The 16,503-nt window shown below is 43.9% G+C and overlaps 1 protein-coding gene across 1 annotated transcript in view; it reads right to left on the reverse strand.

The window, feature by feature from the left end:
* The window catches only part of LOC124709058, a 187,673-nt gene that overhangs the window by 32,304 nt on the left and 138,866 nt on the right, over window positions 1-16,503 (reverse strand). The gene's annotated exons all lie outside the window — the stretch shown is intronic.

The raw sequence follows: 16,503 nt of genomic DNA on the forward strand, positions 1-16,503 counted from the left end.
TTTCAAAACTTATTTATTTACTTAAATGTGAATTTTTCGTACTTCTGGCATTAAGTATAGATTTTTCATTCGTTTTAGAAGCTCACGTTCAAAGAGATGAATGATTACTTTATTATTTAAATTTATTGAAGCTCTGACTCTCTCTTCCAGCTGGTTTGCACCCAGAACCGATGATTCTATTACAGTAAAAACTGAGGTGACGTTAACAGAAAGCGCGTAAGATGCAGTTTTTAAATTATTTGATGACTTAATGACTTTCTTTTTAAGCATGTACTGTCATTTGTAGGGATTATTTTGTTTCTCAACAAATATTTGTAGTCATTCATTAATTTTTTTAATCTTTTTAATTAATACGTTTTCATATGTGTATCATCGTTGCATATTATGACGTAGTGGGAGAGATGGGTGCAACAATATTCAAAAAACCACCATTTTTATCACCAGGACAAAAACATACATTTAAAACGAAAACCTAATTGACAGTGGAAACCTCAATTGCAATTTTGTTACCACCACGTATGATATCCGCAAGGTGTACAGTTATTGAAAACAATATAACATCACTTATATGGTTGGTCAGCATCTTTACAAAACTGTTAAAGAAAGTCGAACAGCAAAAACAGAATTAAAAGAAAATGCCTAGCGTGTACTGTCCATAAGAAGATCAGCATTAACAAAATACTCGCATGTGGTTTGGATTAAGAGCTAGCAGTTCCGGCATATTAGCAGTTCCACTAAATGGACTGGCAGTGGTTAGCACACTGGACTCGCATTCGGGAGTACGACGATTCAAACACATGTCGGGCCATCCTGATTTATGTTTTCCATGATTTCCCTAAATCGGTTCAGACAAATGCTGGGATGGTTCCTTTGAGAGCACGGCCGAAATCCTCACCTAATCCGATAGAATCGATGACCTCGCTGTTTTGTCCCCTCTTCCAAACCAACCAATCAACTTCAAACTGCTGCAACAAGAAGTGTGATAGAGCACTAGTTTGAATGAGGGGGCCGAATAAAATACGCAGCCATCCAAAAAAATATGTGATATGTAAAGGGGAAGCTGTGCGGAGTGGCCGCGCGGTCTCAGGCGCCATGTTACGGATTGCTCGGCCCGTCCCGCCGGAGGTTCGAGTCCTCCCTCGGGCATGGGTGTGTGTGCTGTTCTTAGCATAAGTTAGTTTAAGTAGTGTGTAAGTCTAGGGACCGATGACCTGAGCAGTTTGGTCCCTTAGGAATTCACACACATTTGAAGATTTGTAAAGGAAAATCGTTAAAACGTTGTCAGCAAACAAGAAAGTTGTATTTATGGCGTATCGGCCTATGATTAGACTGTTAGTACAGAATCTGAATTTGCAATAACAATAAAGAAGGCTCAAGATCGGAGAGGGGGGGGGGGGGAAGAGGAGATGGACAGGAGGGGTGGGAAGAATTGAACATAGAACGTGGAAAGGAGGAGACGGACGGACAGAAAGGATGAGGAGGAGATGGAGAAAGAGTGGGATCGGAAGAAGGATGTAGAAAGGGGGAGGAGGTGGTGGAGAGAGATTGGGAGAAGATGATGCACAGAGGAAGGGAAAGGGGAAGGAGGTGATAGATGGCGGGACGAGCAGAGAGAGGGGACAGTAGAAGATGGAGAGAGAGGGGATCCTTATGACCAGGGTGAGCCACAGCAACGCCTGACCGGAAACATCCAGTGTGCGATAATAATGAAGAGCAATCGTTTGAAGTAAACACATTCACCTTGTTAACTTGAGTAAACAAATTAATTCAAAGCTCCCAAATCAGTGAACGTTGAAATACAACAGCTTTGTAGCGAGCCAAAAATTCAAAACACCCAAACACCACAAGATCAAAGCACGACTCGAAACAGTATACCGGGCGCATATGCAATGATGGGCCCCACTTGTCACCTGGTCAAGACAAATATTAAACTGCGCCTGTACAGCGCAGGCTGTCGATGAGAGGTTTATTATTGTTCGCCGCTTTTTTTTGTGTCTGTGTGATGGTATTGAAGTCTTACCGCCGTCGGCGTTCTCTGCTTGTAGGATAGCCAGCAGAAGGAAATTTTCTCTTTATTTGAAAGTTTCAGACGGAGTAGGGCACTCAAGGGGGCCCTTTTCACCTCTGGAATCGTAAATGTAAAAGGGTTGAACACTGAACTGTACCAACGTTGAACGTAGCTAAACGTCTTGAGAACCCAGCGCGGGGCAAATTCTTGTGTTAATGGTCCATGGGGACATTCTACCCAAGCCATGGACGTGATACGATGGTGCCTACGTGTTCCAGTTGCCGGATAATTTGTCGTAAGGCGTCTATCCGCAGGAAGATGGTAATCGCGTGTCTTTTCGCTAAGGTATTTATCGTGAAGAGTCCTATGAATCCTTCGTGTGCTCGTCCACCAAGGGTGACCTAAAGATCGCGTAAGGCATTTGTTCTGAGAGTCTGAAGTTCTTTAATATTAGAGCTGCAGGTTGTCCTCTACGCGGCACTGCCGTATAGGAGGTTGGGCTGTACCTTCGCCTTGAAGAGTTTCAGCTTCGTTGCCGTGTCGAGATCTTTGCTCAGAAAGATTTGCATCAGGGTATGTAACAACTCTAGCGTCGTCTTTTTCTTCTGCTTAACAAATGTTTTGATAATGATGTTCAGTCTGTGGGGCGCTCAATTGCGCGGTAATCAGCGCCGTACGAAGTTCCACATTTTTCACAGTCCAATTTTTTTACACAGTCCAGTCAAGCCACTGTCACGAATGATGATGATGATGAGGATGATGATGATGAGGAGGATGACGATGATGATGAAATGATGAGGACAACACAAACACCCAGACCCCGGGCAGAGAAAATCCCCAACCCGGCCGGGAATCGAAACCGGAACCCCGTGATCCAGAGGTAGCAAAGCTAGCCGCTAGACCACGAGCTGCGGACAACTGTTTTGAAGACAGGTTACTTGTCAAGACGAACACCAAGGTACTTAGTGCGAGTCTTCCAGCATATCTTGTCTTTGTTGATCGTTAAGTCCACATCCAGTATCGGCCGTTTCTTCGTAAATAAGACTGCTGCAGTTTTGGTTGCGGTAATGGCCACTTTTTTGTAAAGAGCCTATGTTTCAAGTCGATCCAAAATCTTCACGTAACAGTGCTGAATAGGCATATTGGTGAGATGCTTCTCCAGCAGCTTAAGGCGCCAAGCTTTATCATACGCTTTGTCCATGTCTATGAAGACGTCGAGGGTGTTGTTGTGGTCTTCAGTCCTGAGACTGGTTTGATGCAGCTCTCCATGCTACTCTATCCTGTGCAAGCTCCTTCATCTCCCAGTACCTACTGCAACCTACATCCTTCTTCTGAATCTGCTTAGTGTATTCATCTCTTGGTCTCCCTCTACGATTTTTACCCCCCACGCTGCCCTCCAATACTAAATTGGTGATCCCTTGATGCCTCAGAGCATGTCCTACCAACCGATCCCTTCTTCTGGTCAAGTTGTGCCACAAACTTCTCTTCTCCCCAATCCTATTCAATACTTCCTCATTAGTTATGTGATCTACCCATCTAGTCTTCAGCATTCTTCTGTAGCACCACATTTCGAAAGCTTCTATTCTCTTCTTGTCCAAACTATTTATCGTCCATGTTTCACTTTCATACATGGCTACACTCCATACAAATACTTTCAGAAACGACTTCCTGACACTTAAATCTATACTCGATGTTAACAAATTTCTCTTCTTCAGAAACGCTTTCCTTGCCATTGCCAGTCTGTATTTTATATCCTCTCTCCTTCGACCATCATCATTTATTTTGCTCCACAAATAGCAAAACTCCTTTACTACTTTAAGTGTCTCATTTCCTAATCTAATTCCCTCAGCATCACCCGATTTAATTCGACTACATTCCATTATCCTCGATTTGCTTTTGTTGATGTTCATCTTATATTCTCCTTTCAAGACACTGTGTATTCCGTTCAACTGCTCTTCCAAGTCGTTTGCTGTCTCTGACAGAATTACAATGTCATCGGCGAACCTCAAAGTTTTTATTTCTTCTCCATGGATTTTAATACCTACTCCGAATTTTTCTTTTGTTTCCTTTACTGCTTGCTCAATATACAGATTGAATAACATCGGGGAGAGGCTACAACCCTGTCTTACTCCCTTCCCAACCACTGCTTCCCTTGCATGTCCCTCGACTCTTATAACTACCATCTGGTTTCTGTACAAATTGTAAATAGCCTTTCGCTCCCTGTATTTTACCCCTGCCACCTTTATAATTTGAAAGAGAGTATTCCAGTCAACATTGTCAAAAGCTTTGTCTAAGTCTACAAATGCTAGAAACGTAGGTTTGCCTTTCCGTAATCTTTCTTCTAAGGTAAGTCGTAAGGTCAGTATTGTCTCACGTGTTCCAGTATTTCTACGGAATCCAAACTGACCTTCCCCGAGGTCGGCTTCTACTAGTTTTTCCATTCGTCTGTAAAGATTTCGTGCCGAGGGTACAGCTTGATATATTTATACTGGATAAATTCAATGACCCGGATGAGCTGAGTTCTGCAGACAACTTTGCCTGGAAACCAAACCGTTCTGGGTGGGGTATGATGCTGCGGTGTTCCAATTGAGTGGTGATCCTGCTAACTATCCTGTCAGGAAAGGGCGATCCTGAATCGGTCGCCCCTGGATGTCCGTGACTAGTTGCCGCAGTCTGTTCTTTTCTTGGTGAATCTGTTGCGCAAGCCTTGCTGGTGGTCGTGTTCGCCGTTCGGCAGGTAATAAGACCGCCCGATAAGACAACAGTGCCGAAGAGGTCACGGAGCAACCTCTTACCTATTGTGGCCGAGGTCCACACAGCTCTGGCAACGCGTGCTGGCCGTGACAGAGCCGTGGGGCGGCTACTCAGATTGGCTCGCGGATGTGACAGAATTTAACTGTCGCACAGACTGTGTATCACACTCAGTTTAACTTTAGGATCACTTTCTATACAATAATATGATTTCTTCCATCCCCACACTATTTAAAGTTTCAGCATTCTGATCCAGAGACAAAGTTCAGTATTAAGAAAACGCCTGTTCATAAACATGGCCAAATAACTGAACTAATAGCTACTTATTGATACTCAATAAAATGCAAAATTGGAAACGGCGATAACAGTGATGACAGGTGATAGCTCAGTGCAGCCAATAATGATTACTTAACAATGCCTAAACAATCTAGTAACCGTGCTCAGAAATCAGTGTGCCGGACTGCATCGACTATTTTCATTCCGTTGCTTCCACATACTGGTTTCACTCAAAATCATGAGTGAACAATCTTGACATTGCAGTTGATAATGGAAGCAAGAGTAAAGAAAAATCGAGACACGGAAATTTCGAAATTTGTGGCAAGGTCTTATGGGACCAAACTGCTGAGGTCATCGGTCCCTAAGCTTACTACTTAATCTAACTTAAACTAACACTCTAAGGACAACACACACACCCATGCCCGAGGGAGGACTCGGACCTCCGACGGAGGGAGCCGCGCGGACCGTGACAAGGCTCCCGAAGACAGCGCTGCTACCCCGCGCTGCAAATCGAGATACTTTCATAGGATTTGCCGACCTGGAAAACGCGTACAGTGGAGCAATACGTTCGAAATTTTGAAAAGATAGGGGTAACCTACAGGGAAAGACGGGTAAAATATGTACGAGAGCCAAGAGGGTATCACACGAGTGGAAGACCAAAAATGAAATGCTCAGATTAAAAAGTGTGTAAGGTAGTTCAATCTATACATCGAAGAAGCAGTGTCGGAAATGAAAGGAAGATTCAAGAAGGGAATTAAAATTCAAGGTGAAAGGATATCAGTAATAAGATTCGCTGATGACGTTACTATACTTAGTGAAAGTGAAGAAGAATTACAAGATGTCTTGAATGAAATTAACAGTCTAATGAGTGCAGAATGTGGACTGAGAGTAAGTAGAAGAAAGACGAAAGTAATGAGAACTAGCAAATATGAGAACAGCTAGAAGCTTAATATCAGAAATGGTGATCACGAAGTAGATGAAGTTAAGGAATTCTGCTACCTAGGAAGCAAAATAACTCATGACGGGCGGAGCAAGGGCAACATAAAATGCAAGCTAGGAGTGGCAAAAAGGGCATTTAGTAGTAACAAATGTAGACCTTAATTTCAGGAACAAATCTCTGGGAATCTAAGTTCAGAGTACAGCATTGCATGGCAGTGAGACATGGATTGCAGGAAGAACAGAAAAGAAGAGAATCGAACTATTTGAGATGTGGTGGTACAGAAAAACGTTGAAAATTAGGTGGACTGATAAGGTACGGAATGAAGAGGTTCTCCGCAGAATCACTGAGGAAAGGAAAATGTGAAAAACACTGACAAGGAGAAGGGACAGGATGACAGGAAATCTGTTAAGGCATCAGGGGATGACTTCCATGGTACTAGAGGGAGCTGTAGAGGGCAAAAACTGTAGCGGTGGACAGAGATTGGAATACATACAGAAAATAATTGAGGACGTACGTTGCAAGTGTTGCTGTTAAGTGTTAGTGGAGGGATACTGTATTTCTGCTCTCCTGTTTCACTTAAAACGGGAATAAAAGATCCGGCAGTTTTGCTGCGATGTACACCATGCTCGACGAGTGACAACTGGCGTGAAATGTATTCGCCGTTGTAAATATGGCAAACCACAGCTGCATAATGGAATGACGACAGTGAAAATTTGTGCCGCACCGGAACTCGAATCCAGATTACCCGCGTATGGCGAGTGGTGGCCTTACCATTAGACTATCCGAACACGACTCGCGTCCAGGCCCCAACTTCCATATGTCGTCAACTATTTGCCTGCGTCCTGCACTCGTACACATTTTGACTGAAAGTCTCTTGGCTGGCGTCGGAGGATAAATACGATATTGCGGTTCCTGTGTTTTCCAGAAATGCGTTGCAATGCATGCGTCTCCGAAGGAACATTGCATCGTATTTCTGAGAAACACAGGCATTGCAATATCGTAAGTTTACAACTGTCTCATGATGAGTATTCATCCACGAAAGTATATTGTCTGAAAGTACACTCCTGGAAATTGAAATAAGAACACCGTGAATTCATTGTCCCAGGAAGGGGAAACTTTATTGACACATTCCTGGGGTCAGATACATCACATGATCACACTGACAGAACCACAGGCACATAGACACAGGCAACAGAGCATGCACAATGTCGGCACTAGTACAGTGTATATCCACCTTTCGCAGCAATTCATCCTGTGGAACGGCTTGCCATGCCATTTCCACCTGGCACCTCAGATGGACCAGCGTTCGTGCTGGACGTGCAGACCGCGTGAGACGACGCTTCATCCAGTCCCAAACATGCTCAATGGGGGACAGATCCGGAGATCTTGCTGGACAGGGTAGTTGACTTACACCTTCTAGAGCACGTTGGGTGGCACGGGATACATGCGGACGTGCATTGTCCTGTTGGAACAGCAAGTTCTCTTGCCGGTCTAGGAATGGTAGAACGATGGGTTCGATGACGGTTTGGATGTACCGTGCACTATTCAGTGTCCCCTCGACGATCACCAGTGGTGTACGGCCAGTGTAGGAGATCGCTCCCCACACCATGATGCCGGGTGTTGGCCCTGTGTGCCTCGGTCGTATGCAGTCCTGATTGTGGCGCTCACCTGCACGGCGCCAAACACGCATACGACCATCATTGGCACCAAGGCAGAAGCGACTCTCATCGCTGAAGACGACACGTCTCCATTCGTCCCTCCATTCACGCCTGTCGCGACACCACTGGAGGCGGGCTGCACGATGTTGGGGCGTGAGCGGAAGACGGCCTAACGGTGTGCGGGACCGTAGCCCAGCTTCATGGAGACGGTTGCGAATGGTCCTCGCCGATACCCCAGGAGCAACAGTGTCCCTAATTTGCTGGGAAGTGGCGGTGCGGTCCCCTACGGCACTGCGTAGGATCCTACAGTCTTGGCGTGCATCCGTGCGTCGCTGCGGTCCGGTCCCAGGTCGACGGGCACGTGCACCTTCCGCCGACCACTGGCGACAACATCGATGTACTGTGGAGACCTCACGCCCCACGTGTTGAGCAATTCGGCGGTACGTCCACCCGGCCTCCCGCATGCCCACTATACGCCCTCGCTCAAAGTCCGTCAACTGCACATACGGTTCACGTCCACGCTGTCGCGGCATGCTACCAGTGTTAAAGACTGCGATGGAGCTCCGTATGCCACGGCAAACTGGCTGACACTGACGGCGGCGGTGCACAAATGCTGCGCAGCTAGCGCCATTCGACGGCCAACACCGCGGTTCCTGGTGTGACCGCTGTGCCGTGCGTGTGATCATTGCTTGTACAGCCCTCTCGCAGTGTCCGGAGCAAGTATGGTGGGTCTGACACACTGGTGTCAATGTGTTCTTTTTTCCATTTCCAGGAGTGTATATGCACAGAACTGACTGTCAATTCACCGCATTACCGCTAAGAGGGTGGGTTTAACGCTGGGCTTTAACGGAGGAACATGCTTCTAACATTCACCAAGAGGGCTGACAGACTTTAATTGACGTCTATGTTCGCCATAGATAACGCCATGTGCCTTTTATTCTAATCTTCTTGGTGCAAATAATATTTTATACTACTAAAATTGCTCCTGTTGGTTGGCCACCACATCCCCTTTTACTCAGAGAGATCACCAGTTAATTTATTACGGAACTTCGATCCATCAACGTTTTGCAACAGCACTAAGCTATGTGCTAGGAATGCACTGGGCGATCTAATTGGAGTAGTCAGCTTGACAGCAAACGAAGGGAGTGAAACAGTTTACATTTCATGAATACTGCTTAATCCCTGACGAATCTCCTCTTTAAATTCAAGAGACTGCAGTTTCCAGTGACAATTTCGTTTTAGGTTACGATTAACCAGTCACAGGGGCAGTGGATTTGACATCACCATGATCCTCCCACGGACAACTTTATGTCACTTGCTCAAGGATAGACTCACCGAAGAATTTATTCATCCTATCTCATGCAGGTGAAACTAAAAATATTGTTTATAACGAGTTTTGAGTTCAGTCAATATTATAGCGAACTGTGTAATTTGTAGACTTCGTCTTTCGATTTGGGTATTGTACTACCCAATTTGCTTACAGTAGGATGACACAGAAAAATAGGGTCTTTGAAATACGCAGTAAAAGTAGAAAAACCCAACTTTTTTTTTTATTGGCAGCAGTTGAACCACTACAACTTCCCTTTTAAGAGACAGTAAACCAAATTATCAGTGTTTGAAAATTACGTCATGTTCTCCTTTACGTACGCGTTCTTCTTCGAATGTGTTCTTGAGGTTGCTCATTGAGTGCTGCAACATTTTAGTTGGAATACCACGACTTTCTTCTCGATTTCTTTGTTTCACTTCATTCAGTGTTTTGGTCAAGTGAGATAGATCAGACTCTTAAGGATACCCACAAGAAGAACTCACAGACGGAAACATCTGATGATCCTGGGGGCCAGGAAATTTCACCGAATTTTGAGATGGCACAGTAACCGAACAATTGTCGCACAACTGCCACTAATTGCGTTACCCTTTACGATGTCGCACCAGATTTTTGAAACCAGGTTTCTTGAAGTAGTGGAATAATGTTTACTGCAGGCGCAACAAAAGACTGCGATCCGACGTATCACTGTGAGCTGCTCTTCATTTTCGAAAAAGTAAGGTGCGATGACCACGTGTCATGAAAGTGCATACAATATCGTCACATTGCTGGCATGTCAAGTGCGTCCATGACCTTCATTAGGGTTGGTGCGTGCGCATTAACGGTAGTTCTGCTAATTCACTTAAACTGTGAGTTGAAAGTGAGCCGCATTTGACATCCACAGCTCGTCCAGAAATCCACTGTCCTCCTTACGTTCGCCACAATTTGCTGACAGAATTCTAGTCGCAACTGGCAGTCGTTTTTCCTCAGTTTTTACACGATCCGCAGCTTGTACGGATGAAATTTTAAATCGGAATGGAGAACACTCTCTCGAGACAGTCTGCCCGTCGCTGCTTGCTTATAAACCGAAACGTCGTGGGCTCCGTAAGACTGAAACACGTACAGCTTCGACGCCTGTGGGGTACGAGCAGTTTTCGGTAATCTTGTCGGTTTCTTTTTTAGAGCAGATCCAGTGTCTTCAAAAACTTTAATCTAATTTTTTATTGCGTGTTTCTAGGGTGTCTGACCGTACAGCCCTAAGCTGAAAAACGTCGCAACTTACTCTGCGAACTCTACAAACTATCATTGTTTTTGTAAAAAATGTTAATGACAGAAGACCGCTGTCGACCGTTCCACCGATCCATGATTATTAAATGGCGAGATTGTTTACAGATGAAAATCCCTCTTTCGCAATGCTGCCAATTGTGTGTGGCTGCCACAACCCATTACAAAAGTCCTCTCGTTCTTCTGTGTGTCGATCTCTTTTTTGCGGCGTGCATCTCAGTCAGCCCAAACTAATACTGCTCATGACGTCGTTCGTCGGTCGCCCAGTACCGATGAATAGCGTAGGTTTATTTCCCTTTAGGAATAAAACGAATTTTAAAGCGGAATTTTATATATATAAGAAGACGAAAAATCCCCAAGATTAGCGATCTTTTACAGAAGCTCGAAATTTAGCGCGGACTTCAATGCGAGATGCTTATAACAGTTTCCACAACGCAACTTCGTCCCGCACCTGGCAGAAAATCCAAAGAGATTCCGGTCGCATGTGAAGTATGTTAGCGGCAAGAAACAATCAATGCCTTCTCTGCGCGATAGCGATGAAGATACTATCGAAGATAGTGCTGCCAAAGCACAATTACTAAACACAGCCTTCCGAAAAGCCTTCACAAAAGAAGACGAAGTAAATATTCCAGAATTCGAATCGAGAACAGCTGCCAACGTGAGTAACGTAGAAGTGAATATCCTAGGAGTTGTGAAGCAACTTAAATCACTTAATAAAAGCAAGTCTTCCGGTCCAGACTGTATACCAGTTAGGTTCCTTGCGGAGTATGCTGATGCATTAGCACCATACTTAACAATCATATACAACCGGTCGCTCAACGAAAGATCCGTACCCAAAGACTGGAAAGTTGTACAGGTCACACCAATATTCAAGAAAAGTAGTAGGAGTATATTCCAGAATCCGAATCGAGGACAGCTGCCAACACGAGTAACGTAGAAGTAAATATCCTAGGAGTTGTGAAGCAACTTAAATCACTTAATAAAAGCAAGTCTTCCGGTCCAGACTGTATACCAGATAGGTTCCTTTCGGAGTATGCTGATGCATTAGCACCATACTTAACAGCCGGCCGCGGTGGTCTAGCGGTTCTAGGCGCGCAGTCCGGAACCGCGTGACTGCTACGGTCGCAGGTTCGAATCCTGCCTCGGGCATGGATGTTTGTGACGTCCTTAGGTTAGTTAGGTTTAAGTAGTTCTAAGTTCTAGCGGACTGATGACCACTTATGTTAAGTCCCATAGTGCTCAGAGCCATTTGAACCATTTTGAACCATACTTAACAATCATATACAACCGTTCGCTCGACGAAAGATCCGTATCCAAAGACTGGAAAGTTGCACAGGTCACACCAATATTCAAGAAAAGTAGTAGGAGTAATCCACTAAATTACAGGCCTATATTGTTAACGTCGATATGTAGAAGGATTTTAGAACATATATTGTGTTCGAACATTATGAATTACCTCGTAGAATACTGTCTCTTGACACACAGTCAACATGGGTTTAGAAAACATCGTTCCTGTGAAACACAACTAGCTCTTTACTCAAATGAAGTGTTGAGCGCTATTGATAAGGGATTTCAGATCTATTCCGTATTTCTGGATTTCTGGAAGGCTTTTGACACTGTACCACCCAAGCGGATTGCAATGAAATTGCGTGCTTACAGAATATCGTCCCAGTTATGTGAATGGATTTGTTATTTCCTGTCACAGAGGTCACAGTTCGTAGTAACTGACGGAAAGCCATCGAGTAAAACAGAAGTGATTTCTGGCGTTCCCAAAGGTAGTGTTATAGTCCCTTTGCTGTTCCTTATCTATATAAACGATTTAGGAGACAATCTGAGCAGCCGTCTTAGGTTGTTTGCAGAGGACTCTGACGTTTATCGACTAACAAAATCATCAGAAGATCAAAACAAATTGCAAAACTATTTAGAAAATATATCTGAATGGTGCAAAAATTGATAGTTAACCCTGAGTAACGAATAGTGTGAGGTCATCCACATGAGTGGTAAAAGGAATTCGTTAAACTTCAGTTACACGATAAATCAGTCTAATCTAAAAGCCGTAGATTCAACTAAATACCAAGGTATTACAATTACGAACAACTTAAATTGGAAGGAACACGTAGAAAATGTTGTGAGGAAGGCTAAGCAAAGACTGCGTTTTATTGGGAGGACACTTAGAAAATGTAACAGATCTACTAAGTTCTAGGGGACTGATGACCTCTGATGTTAAGCCCCATAGTGCTCAGAACCATTTGAACCAGATCTTCTCAGGAGACTGCCTGCACTACTCTTGTCCGCCCTCTTTTAGAATACTGCTGCGCGGTGTGCGATCCTTACCAGATTGGACTCACGGAGTACATCGAAAAAGTTAAAAGAAGGGCAGCACGTTTTGTATTATCGCGAAATATGGGAGAGAGTGTCACAGAAATGATACATGATTTGGGCTGGACATCATTAAAAGGGAGGCGTTTTTGTTGCGACGGAATCTTCTCACGAGATTCCAATCAGCAACTTTCTCCTTCGAATGTGAAAATATTTTGTTGACACCGATCTAGAAGGAAGAAACGATCACCACGATAAAATAAGGGAAATGAGAGCTCGTACGGAAACATAAAGGTGTTCGTTCTTTCCACGCGCTGTACGTGGTTGGAATGATAGAGAATCGTGAAGGAGGTTCGATTAACCCTCTGCCAGGACGTGTGTGTGCTCCTAAGCGAAGCTTACGTGTGGATGATTCTGTATATATAATCTACATCTACGTCTACATTTATACTCCGCAAGCCACCCAACGGTGTGTGGCGGAGGGCACTTTACGTGCCACTGTCATCACCTCCCTTTTCTGTTCCAGTCGCGTATGGTTCGCGGAAAGAACGATTACCGGAAAGCCTCCGTGCGCGCTCGAATCTCTCTAATTTTACATTCGTGATCTCCTCGGGAGGTATAAGTAGGGGGAATCAATATATTCGATACCTCATCCAGAAATGCACCCTCTCGAAACCTGGACAGCAAGCTACACCGCGATGAAGAGCGCTTCTCTTGCAGAGTCTGCCACTTGAGTTTGCTAAACATCTCCGTCACGCTATCACGCTTACCAAATAACCCTGTGACGAAACGCGCCGCTCTTCTTTGGATCTTCTCTATCTCCTCCGTCAACCCAATCTGGTATGGATCCTACACTGATGAGCAATACTCAAGTATAGGTCGAACGAGTGTTTTGTAAGCCACCTCCTTTGTTGATGGACTACATTTTCTAAGGACTCTCCCAATGAATCTCAACCTGGTACCCGCCTTACCAACAATTAATTTTATGTGATCATTCCACTTCAAATCGTTCCGCACGCATACTCCCAGATATTTTACAGAAGTAACTGCTACCAGTGTTTGTTCCGCTATCATATAATCATACAATAAAGGATCCTTCTTTCTATGTATTCGCAATACATTACATTTGTCTATGTTAAGGGCAAGTTGCAATTCCCTGCACCAATTTCCTATCCGCTGCAGATCTTCCTGCACTTCGCTACAATTTTCTAATGCTGCATCATCCGCGAAAAGCCGCATGGAACTTCCGACACTATCTACTAGGTCATTTATATATATTGTGAAAAGAAATGGTCTCATAACACTCCCCTGTGGCACGCCAGAGGTTACTTTAACGTCTGTAGACGTCTCTCCATTGAGAACAACATGTTGTGTTCTGTTTGCTAAAAACTCTTCAATCCAGCCACAAAGCTGGTCTGATATTCCGTAGGCTGTTACTTTGTTTATCAGGCGACAGTGTGGAACTGTATCGAGCTCCTTCCGGAAGTCAAGGAAAATAGCATCTACCTAGGAGCCTGTATCTAATATTTTCTGTGTCTCATGAACAAATAAAGCGAGTTTGGTCTCACACGATCGCTGTTTCCGGAATCCATGTTGATTCCTACAGAGTAGATTCTGGGTTTCCAGAAACGACATGATACGCGAGCAGAAAACATGTTCTAAAATTCTACAACAGATCGACGTCAGAGATATATGGCTATAGTTTTGCGCATCTGCTCGACGACCCTTCTTGAAGACTGGGGCTACCTGTGCTCTTTTCCAATGATTTGTAACCTTCCGTTCCTCTAGAGACTTGCGGTACACGGCTGTTAGAAGGTGGTGATTTGCAGAGTATCCATGTAGATGTAGATGTAGATGTCCATTCGATAGAGTGGTGCCAAATTTGTCTCGTGTGATGTTCGTTTTATCAGTATGAACTAACAGGAAAAGGGAGAGAGAGAGAAAGAGAAGAGAGAAGAGAGAGACAGAGGGAGAGGGAGAGAGAGAGAGAGAGAGAGAGAGAGACGGGGCCCGGTGAATAAGCCAATACTCCAACAGCGACTGGGCAGCGCTGCTGGATGGGTGTAAGTCAGAGGGGGCGAGGGCAGTGCTGTCACTGCTGCAGTTTTGCTGTCCCTGATAATTCATATCGGTAAGGGAGTGAGACAGGGTTGTAGCCTCTCCCCTATGTTATTCAATCTGTATATTGAACAAGCGGCAAAGGAAACAAAAGAAAAATTCGGAGTAGGAATTAAAATCCATGGAGAAGAAATAAAAACTTTGAGGTTCGCCGATGACATTGTAATTCTGTCAGAGATAGCAAATGACTTGGAAGAGCAGTTGAACGGAATGGACAGTATCTTGAAAGGAGGATGTAAGATGATCAACAAAAGCAAAACGAGGATCATGGAATGTAGTCGAATTAAGTCGGGTGATGCTGAGGGAATTAGATTAGGAAATGAGACACTTAAAGTAGTAAAGGAGTTTTGCTATTTGGGAAGCAAAATAACTGATGATGGTAGAAGTAGAGAGGATATAAAATATAGATTGGCAATGGCAAGGAAAGCGTTTCTGAAGAAGAAAAATTTGTTAACATCGAGTGTAGATTTAAGTGTCAGGAAGTCGTTTCTGAAAGTATGTGTATGGAGTGTAGCCATGTATGGAAGTGAAACGTGGACGATAAATAGTTTGGACAAGAAGAGAAATGTGGTGCTATAGAATAATGCTGAAGATTAGATGGGTAGATCACGTAACTAATGAGTAGGTATTGAATAGAAAAGGGGAGAATAGGAGTTTGTGGCACAACTTGACAAGAAGAAGGGACCGGTTGGTAGCGCATGTTTTGAGGCATCAATGGATCACAAATTTAGCATTGTAGGGCAGCGTGGAGGGCAAAAACCCGTAGAGGGAGACCAATAGATGAATACACTAAGCAGATTCAGAAGGATGTAGGTTGCAGTAAGCACTGGGAGATGAAGAACCTTGCACAGGATAGAGTAGCATGGAGAGTTGCATCAAACCAGTCTCAGGACTGAAAACCACGACAACAACAAAAACTAATGTCGCAATACCCTAATATGGGGCCGCGTTGTCCAAAAGGCACTAAATATAATTTTATTCGTACCAAGACAAAACCGACATTTTCACTCAAAACTGGGTGTCCTGTGAATGCCGTGATTAGCAGTATTTGTTTGTCCTGACTCGAGCTACGCACTGTAAAAACGAAACAGCATATATATGTCAAAACACTAAAATAATGGGTTTGGTGACTCTTATGGAAGACACCCTGTATTTATATATACGAGATATTTCCGGAAAGAAAGTACCATTTTGGAAAAAAACTCATAAAAACATTTTTTCATATCGAAATTTATATTTACAAGAAAGAGCTTTTCTTTAACTATTTTGCTACATAATTGCCACCATCGTTCAGACATGTTTCACAGCGGGAAACCAACTTTTATATGCCCTGTTCATAGAAAGAAGCCAATGCCGAACACCGCTTTTGCGTAGTCATCGGTATCAGCGTGCTACTCTCCAAAATCACGCTTGAAGTTCAGGAACAACGGCGGTTGATCGAACTGCTCCCAACCAAATTGCTGAGTAAGTTTTCCATTCACACCAAGAGAATACAGTTGTCATGAAGCAACACTCCACGCTTTTTGTTTCGAATTGCGCGGCAAAGCTTTTTCAGTGTTTCACAGTATCGTACCACGTTGATGGTTTCCCCTATGCTGTTTTCATGAATACTTTGAAGGAAATTCCTTCGATATTGCATTAAAATTACAGTCCTTTTTATCTTTCAAATAGAAGATGGGAATAAAAAATACTCGGGCAGCGCCGGGTTTTCAGCTAGTTTTAGATAACTATATCATCTGCAAAAAGTCTGAGGTCAGTACTGATAAAGTCTAGAAGGTCATTAACATAGAATATAAGCAGCAAGGGTCCCAACACAGTTCCATGAGTTATCTCTACATCTGTCAAT

Source organism: Schistocerca piceifrons, chromosome 7 (assembly GCF_021461385.2).
Source record: "Schistocerca piceifrons isolate TAMUIC-IGC-003096 chromosome 7, iqSchPice1.1, whole genome shotgun sequence".
In the NCBI taxonomy this organism is placed as follows: domain Eukaryota; kingdom Metazoa; phylum Arthropoda; class Insecta; order Orthoptera; family Acrididae; genus Schistocerca; species Schistocerca piceifrons.